Raw genomic sequence first — 8,305 nt, 5'->3', positions numbered from 1 at the left:
CGTGGGACGATCATTCTCGTTGATAAAGGCGCGGATTAAAGAGGTGCACGAGCAGGAAAGCAGCGCGACGATAACAGGCGGCGCAAGTAATGAGACGGTAATACGAAAGGAAACGTGACAACGGTTGCTGCCCCGGTCCGTGGACTTATCCAAATATAGTCGTGTCCATCAGGTTGAGAGTCTCAACTTGAGACTCGGTCGAAATCGAGCTGTCTCGGTGAAATAGACAAGGGAATTGAAGAGAGCGCGAGGTAAAAGTCATTGAGAAACGGTCAGAATAGGTAGCAAACTGTTAGAACGAATGAGATAATTTGAGGTTTAATTTTTGTTTCTTTCGAATAAGACATCCATCTCGTGTCGAAAACGACACCGAGGCTTGCAAAGTGATCATTTCGTCTCGATCTGATGAACTACATTCGTCTTCACTCAACGGAAAAACTTCGTCTCAAAGATGTTCGTCTTCGTCGTTACTGAAGATACATATATCGGGTTGTGTGAAAAGTCCGTGCCGATTTTTAGTAGGCGGTGCAGGTCTGAATATATCGGAATGGTTGGAAACAATTAACACTTGGACATCCCTTAAAAGGTGGACAAATTGCGGAACAAAATGGTACATATATAATTCAATAAATATTTATCGAAATTCAAACGCGTCTTCGAATGTTTTTTAGAAATTGCCACGAACTTTCTGGACAACCCAATAACAATATTCTACATTTTAAAAATCGAATACGTAGATATTTCACCCACTGCATAACTATCTTCGTATCTTCTTGTATAACTTATAATTACTAACGTTCTATCAATCCATTATTACACTAATATCTTAGAATCTATTACCATTATCTAACGGCTTGAATCTTTTCAGTCTGCGTAATACAAAGTAAGATTAGTATGACTCTTTGCCGCGGTGGCTGAGAGCAGACATACGACCCGAACGGTAAAAAAGCTTCGGTGGTTGAGAGTAGACGTACAACCGCAAGAGGGTTAATGTAGGAAGTTCATTGAATTGTAGACCCCCTCTAAAATAAACCGGTAGCAAAGTGTCAATAAGTGAGGTCGCTGTTTCATCCAAACAGACCAGAACCCTGGATGACACGACCGAGACGTCGAAAATCTATACACCGGAGGATACGTCGAGGCAGCATTCCGCGGTTTCGTCGAGTTTTTGCGCCGACCAGAGAGAGTGAAAGACCCGCAGGGCTAAACATCAGCCACTATGAAGGGGAAAGCGCGCGAAGAAGAAGAGGCGGCGGCAAGAAGAGTCACGAAATGTCGCCTCCGTGTCAGTGTCCGTAAGGGTGCCTTATACAGGCCTTATCGGGCCCAAGGATCGCCGGCACTTCGTAATGTATATCGGCGGCGATTTAAAAAGGGAATGACGTTTTATCGTACAGTACGATCGATAAGGCATTCAAGAATGGTAGCCCGCCTTTTCTTCTGAGGACATCGATGCCGCGTAAGAAATGACTTACTGGTGATTTTAAGCGCCCCTCGTACAGAAAACGTGATTTCGATTCAACCGTATGCCCGACGTTTCGTGGTTGGCGTACACTCATGATGGTATTATTCATTGCGATTGACGTTAAATCAAATTCGTTTTCAAAATTATCCATTTTTTTTTTCATTTCAATTGACTGGGGAGAACGTTTTGTTCGATATAGTGCAGAATCAAAGTATCGCGAATGCAATGGGCTGTCTGGAAAGTCCGTGCCGATTTTTAGTAGGCGGTACAGGTCCGAATATATCGGAATGGCTGGAAACAAATAACATGTGTATATTCCTTAACGGGTGAAAAGGTCGTGGAACAAAATGGTACACAGATATCAAACATGCCTTTGAATTTTTCTTAAAAATAGGCACGAACTTTCCGGACAACCCAATATTACTTACTAACGAAACGAAGAAAACTTTCACGACAGAATTCCTATAGATTTCGTTCTGCACTGTGTTTTATAGTACGCTAGCTTTCGTCCGCGGCTTCGCTCGCAGGAAACCGTTTAATCCCCTCGGAAACTGATATTGTTTCTCCATAAAACCTTTTAAGGGTTTCTCCATAAACCCTTATTCACCCTTATAGAGTTTCAATTTTATGTCACATCGCCATCTTAGATTTCGAAATTCATGCCAATTTTGTAATTAACGTCCCAAGAAAACCTTAATAACGACACCTATACCGATTCGATGCCCTTAATAATGCGCATCGCCCTAACTTTATCGGAAAGTACCGTTAAAAAGTAACATAGTAAAAATCTTGGAGAAGAATCTGAAAGTAGACACGCAAAACGCTTCGAACGACTTTATCTTGAGAATGAAATGTCCTCCGTGATAGTTAGTCGATGACTGAAGAGTACAACATCAACGTTTAAGAGATAAAATTATTTATTTATGTAAACACTAGCAGACGAAACAGCTGAGTGTAAGTCGTGACGAAACTTTTGGGTGAACCTAACGTAATATGAAACATTTCTCTATCGATACGGAATCAACGATCTACTCTGAAGTCTCCATCGCAGCCAGCGTCGATCAACCCTTCTCGTATCGCGACCATTCGGATTGATAAACCAACCATCAGTACCGTTTCGCAACACTCATGGCCCTGCAAAAAACAAAAAACAAAAAAAAAAACAGAAAAAAAAGAAACACGCGCGATTTATCCCATGCACGGTATCGTAGCTTTGGAACAATCCACGTGATCTGGTCCTCATCACCAAGCGTGGGCACCTATCTGCTCTACGTTCGGAGCATTACTGCTTATTGCGCTCTAAAGTATCTTATCTGTACTCGTAGCAACAGAAAGATTGAACAGCCAAGAAAAATGGCGTCGAACAAGAAGCTGGCCATCGAGTAGTGATGGGATTCAAACGGTCTTCAGACATGTTGAGCCAAGAAACGAAATTCAAGAAAGCTACAACGAATATATAGTTTCGTTTGAAAAACAAAAAAAAAAAAGAAATGCTACAAAAGGCAGACTCACGTAGAACGATTCTGTCCTTTCTGAAAGATATCGGAATCTATAATCAAATATAAACTCTATGTGACTGCAACATAGACGCACAGCAAATGTGGTCGCTCATGACCTGAGAAGGTGCGTGTGACCTTAAACATCCAATTAATAAAAAAAAAAGGAAAAAAAGAAAAAAAAAAGAAAAAAAAAGAAAAAAAACCCCGAAAGGATTAATTAGAAGTCTCTTGCAATCTATGCGTGCTGTTGTTCCATTGTGCGTATACCTGTGTTTTCAGAAATACCCTCATTCGGTTGAAAACTAATTTTCGAAACATCGTATTTAAGAAAGACAGATTTATAAAGTTTGCTTTCGTCTCAGGCCAAGCTCCAAATGACTCAATACTCCGCGGTGCTGGCTTGCTCGAAACCCTCCAATCGTGACTATTGAAGGCCCATCGCTAGCCACGAGGGATCGGAACGAGGAAGGGAAATTGTGCACGGAGATTCCGAGCGGAGGGCCAGAGAATAAATTTCGAGCGATAAGTGATCGTCTAGCGTGGAGGGCGTCGCTTCTTATCGAGTCCGGATCATGTTTAGCGAGGATCGACACGGTCGGACGAATACCCGGGACCTTCTTCACAGAACCCGCGAAGCGCGAATTCGAAGCATAGAGGACGCGAATATCACTGCGTAAGAGACACGACGAAGAAAAGTCACGGACCAGTTCGTGCATTAAGCTGCAACGAACGCATTTGCATCGAACGATCCCTCAAGTTCTATGGACTCGATTGTAAAGTCGTGTCTACATCTGCTTATGTAGATTCCTGGATGTGATAACCGTGGTCTAGTAATAATCCAACCCTCTCTCTCTCTCTCTCTCTTCCCTTCCCCCCCCCCTCCCCCCACCGCCCTTACCACAATAAATACGTATCGGTAATCTGCATTACATGCGAGCAATATAAGGCTTATCTACTGAACCATCATTCGCATCAGTGGAGTCAGGATCAGGATCGAACTCTACCTATTAACGTTCTTTTAACGCGTTAATCGCCATATCATCTGTATACGGATGACAGGGATTGTCACTAAGAAATTAAAAACTTCGTTTCGAGGATCAAGTATTGAAGGAAACAAGTCCGTGTAAGATCCGTGAATTCTGATCGGGTTGTAGAAATTGATGTGGTTTCTAATTCTACAAAAGTAAATATGTGAGATTTTGCGATGATTTGTCTATGTTAAGGGGTGACGCCACTCCAGGTCCGCCAAAAATAAATTTCGAGAATTATTTTCAGAATGGGTCTAGCAGGATAAGAACAGGCAATCGGCCGAATCCCAATTTTCATTGCTATTATGTGTCGTGCACCTTTTACCTTAGGTAAAATACCTTTTACCTAAAAATATCATCCCACAAAGTTTAACATTATTATTTTTGTTCTCTCGATTACATTTTCAGATATCTAAATTCTGCAGAAACGAAAATATTCATACTTATAAACTGCATCTCATGTATTCTTTCTCCAGGCTATGCTTTCAATTATTAAGGGTAGAACGGCCGACACATGTAAAAGTTTCAGAACGATCGGAGTTCCGGAACACGGTTAAATAATTAAAAAGAAAGAAAAATCCCATGCGTTACGGACCGTTCGATGGGCTGAAGGAGAATAAGCTACTGGTCAGACATACAACGCGTATCGTGACAGCTGCGCACACGTATCCGCTGCTGCGTATCCCGTTTATTCCCAGTTATTCCCATTTCGTCTTTATTCGTTCCCAACTTCCGGTTTACGTTCATTCCCATCGTCTTCGATCGTTCACTCAATTTCGTTTGATTACACTTAAAAGTGAGAAACGAAACCAGAATGGTTTCCAGTCAGAAAAGTTTGGACCAGTTTACGCGTTGAACAGCCTCGAATTCTCTCGTGTCGAACTACCGACACGATCCCTCAATTTCCTCAGGACTCGATTGTAAAACTACGTTCTTTATTTTCGCCGGAGTTATCCGGCGATGCGCGTCCACGTCTGCTTACGTAGATCTCCAGCCGCGATAATCGTGGCCCACGTGGGCGGACCGCAACTCGCCCTCAGAGATCGACTTATCCATGCCGGATGGAAACTCGAGAACCACCGGGGCACTTCCATGGACCCTGGACCGCGAAAAAGCTCAACAAGCCACCGGAACGGGTTCTACGATAGTCGACATGATCGCCTCGCAGAGGACATCGCCAGCGGTTTCCAGAAATCTGTTTAAATGACAAATTCAGTTTGTGGCGACGATGAGCTGGCGCCACATCGTCTTACTTGTGTTTAGATTTTGCAAGTGGTACGTCTGGACGGATGGTTCGAACGGATTGGTACGACTGTTATTAAGGGTGAATGCATTTGTTTGAACAGAGCGAAAGAGATGCGTGAATTGACCGCGGGATACGCGCCTGGCAAAATAAAGTTCCACCTTTTTGTTGTTAATCGAGTCGCACTTAATTCGCCACCTTACCCACAAAAGTTCAATTTATTTGCTCGCAAATGTGTAACACAGAGGAAGACCTGGAAACGTCAGGAAAGACCTGACTGGCCATTCGAGTAGTAAAATATTATGGTGAAATGTAAAATATTTTCTTCGTTTTTATTTGCTGAAATACGCGGATCTTTTCTTAAATATAACGTTCGCTTTTTTTTTGTGAGAGCGAAAACTGAGAAGTTACGAAATACCCTGATGCAGGTGGTAGACACTTCTACTCTACATTAAAAGATACTCTGTTCCAATTGAATCGCGCACAACGCTACACTATGTATATTTCCGTGTACATAAGTGTAAAGATTTGTTAAGGAATTCGAAAGCACCCTTCACTAGTAGCTAAAGAAACTTCGATATTCCGATATAATTTGTATACAATGGAAGCAGTTAGAATCGTAAAACTCTCCGGTAGAATGGCGGGCATTTTAGCTATAACTTCGTTCGCGTATCCGGAAACTTGAAACTCCACGTACCCACCGGTGATATTTTCCAGAAATGCGATACCGATTCTGCGAGGCGCCACGCACGAACATAAAATAAGTTGAGATCTTAAGCCTCGAATTCCTCCCCACTGATGCAGAAGCAGATCTCCGCCGTACTCTTACAGATACGTTACTTTAACTTAATATACGAAATGGCTTAAACAAGTCTTTAATGCGAACGAAACGTTCTCCATGATAGTTACACTATGACTGAAACGAACAACATCGACTTCGAATTTGGATAAATACTGCTAGATAAAATAGCTGATTGTACAAATCCTCCAAGCGTTCAAAATTATACAAATAATAGAAATAACATTAAAAATTACTTATTCCATTTACTCGCGTCTATCCTGTTCGCAATGATCGTAGCTTACGGCTACGATAACGCTGAATTGTCGGTTCACAATGGCTCTATTCTTCGTATCGATTCCACTGGCAAACAAATGCGTTCCTGGTGGAATGCCGAAGGCGCGCAATCGTGAAAGTTACACGAACGCGGGCGGTATGGTTCGCGTAACTCTGCCAGCATCGCATGTATCGCGACGTGAAAAGCGAACTCGGGCCCACTTATAAAGTTCAGCCGAGTCTGGGATCATAGCTCGGTCTTCGAACGCGCCCTAGGCTGTAACCGCTTTGTGGAAATGATTCTCTGCCGTCTGCCGGCCACGATTCGCATGCACGGAACGTTACGGTAGGCTTGGTCGAATCTATGCTCTGAGCAACGTATAAATTCACGCACCGAAGAAGGAGCACTAATCTGGTAAAAAATTTTGATCGCTTCCATGAATCCCAATGAGATTCGGAAACGGAGTATTGATGGGTAAAACGATCGGGAAATGCAGAAGTTTCGGCAAGGTGTGTCGAACGAGCAACCCAGTCTTTTATTAGTAGGCCGAGGACGCTTACGTGCTCGAAATACAGTTGCGTGCGAAATAAGTTTTCGAACCGATCAATTTTTCACTTTATATTCCGAAAATGACACGTGACTTTAACCAATGTCAGATACAAAGGTATGCTAAGTGAAAGATACAAATGTAAGAGCTCGATATTTAACGATTTAAATCTTACGGTGAAACATGGTATTTTAGATAAAATATAGTGGGTATATAGTGACAATAAAGTGGGTAGCATCGCAGATAAAAATAAGTATTTGAAAATCTTGTTACGTGTTTTGAGAATTGACGAATATCTTGGTTGATTTCAGTTAATTACGTTTCACGGTAATGGCGTATGAATACATATTCTATTTCTCTGTGAAATTAGGTTACACGAGATTATGTGAACCAAGTATTAAGAATAATACTTGGCCTGGAACTTATTGGAACGCGCGTTAAGCAGGTACTTACTGTATGATTTTTTTCTCCTACATATAAAAATGGTTTCTTGTTGGAAGTTTTGTCAAATGTGTAACGAACTTTGAATTGAATTGAATCAGTTATGTATATCTACAATTCAATGGGTAACAAAGAATACTGATATTATTATGACGAGAAGTAAATAATACTGCACTATACATTTAAAGGTCTCGAACAGAACACGTGATCCATTAATTTCTTTTATTAACTATACGATACGAAGTGCGACGTCAGAGATGACTTAAGAGTTCTAAGGAAAAATAGTTCTGTCTCATCAGAAGTGATTCAGTGCAAAGGGTTAACATTTTTTTTTTTTTTTTTCTTATGTTTCATCCTTCACAGCTGTTTCACCTCTCGAAATTCAGTTATCGTCGCTGAAAAACCACGTATGCCTCCCTTGAGAGTCTCCCCGAAACCATGCAAGAAGATGGCCAGCAAAAATCCGGCGACACCCATTACCGCGAGTCAATGACGCACGTCCAAGCACGCGCGACTTCTCACTTTTCTCGTTCTTGCCGCCGTCCCCGTCATAAAAACAAAAAACCGTACAAGTACGTTCGTTCTGGACGACGTCCCGATTAAGACACCGATGTGCTAATTGCATCTCGGTCGCAGCCTGCGTGGCAGCGTCTATTTTGATGTACGCGGTTACGACCATCTCGATACAACGCGTATCTCTTCGACTCGCAGGTGAACGCTGGTCGAGAGAGTCAGTCACGCATCGGAAGAATTTGCATACGGGACGACGTATGGAAAATAGGTTCTTATTAAGACGGCCGATTATCGTATCTCGCACGGCGACCTAAGCGCCTCTGGCCACGTTAATTGCTGCGTGACCGTGGTTAAAGGCCGATTCTCACCTGCGCACGATGCGTCAGTCGGAGCAAAAATCGAAGTTTTGACATTGTTGGACAATCTTTACATTGAAAGGTAAATAATGGATTGCGAGGGATGGAATAAAGAACTATCTGAAAATATATTTAGTGAAAATTAGATACAAAATGTT

Source organism: Hylaeus anthracinus, unplaced genomic scaffold (genome assembly GCF_026225885.1).
Source record: "Hylaeus anthracinus isolate JK02 unplaced genomic scaffold, UHH_iyHylAnth1.0_haploid 12001, whole genome shotgun sequence".
In the NCBI taxonomy this organism is placed as follows: Eukaryota; Metazoa; Arthropoda; class Insecta; order Hymenoptera; family Colletidae; genus Hylaeus; species Hylaeus anthracinus.
The sequence above is the reverse complement of the archived record's forward strand: the minus strand, read 5'-3'. Positions refer to the sequence as shown.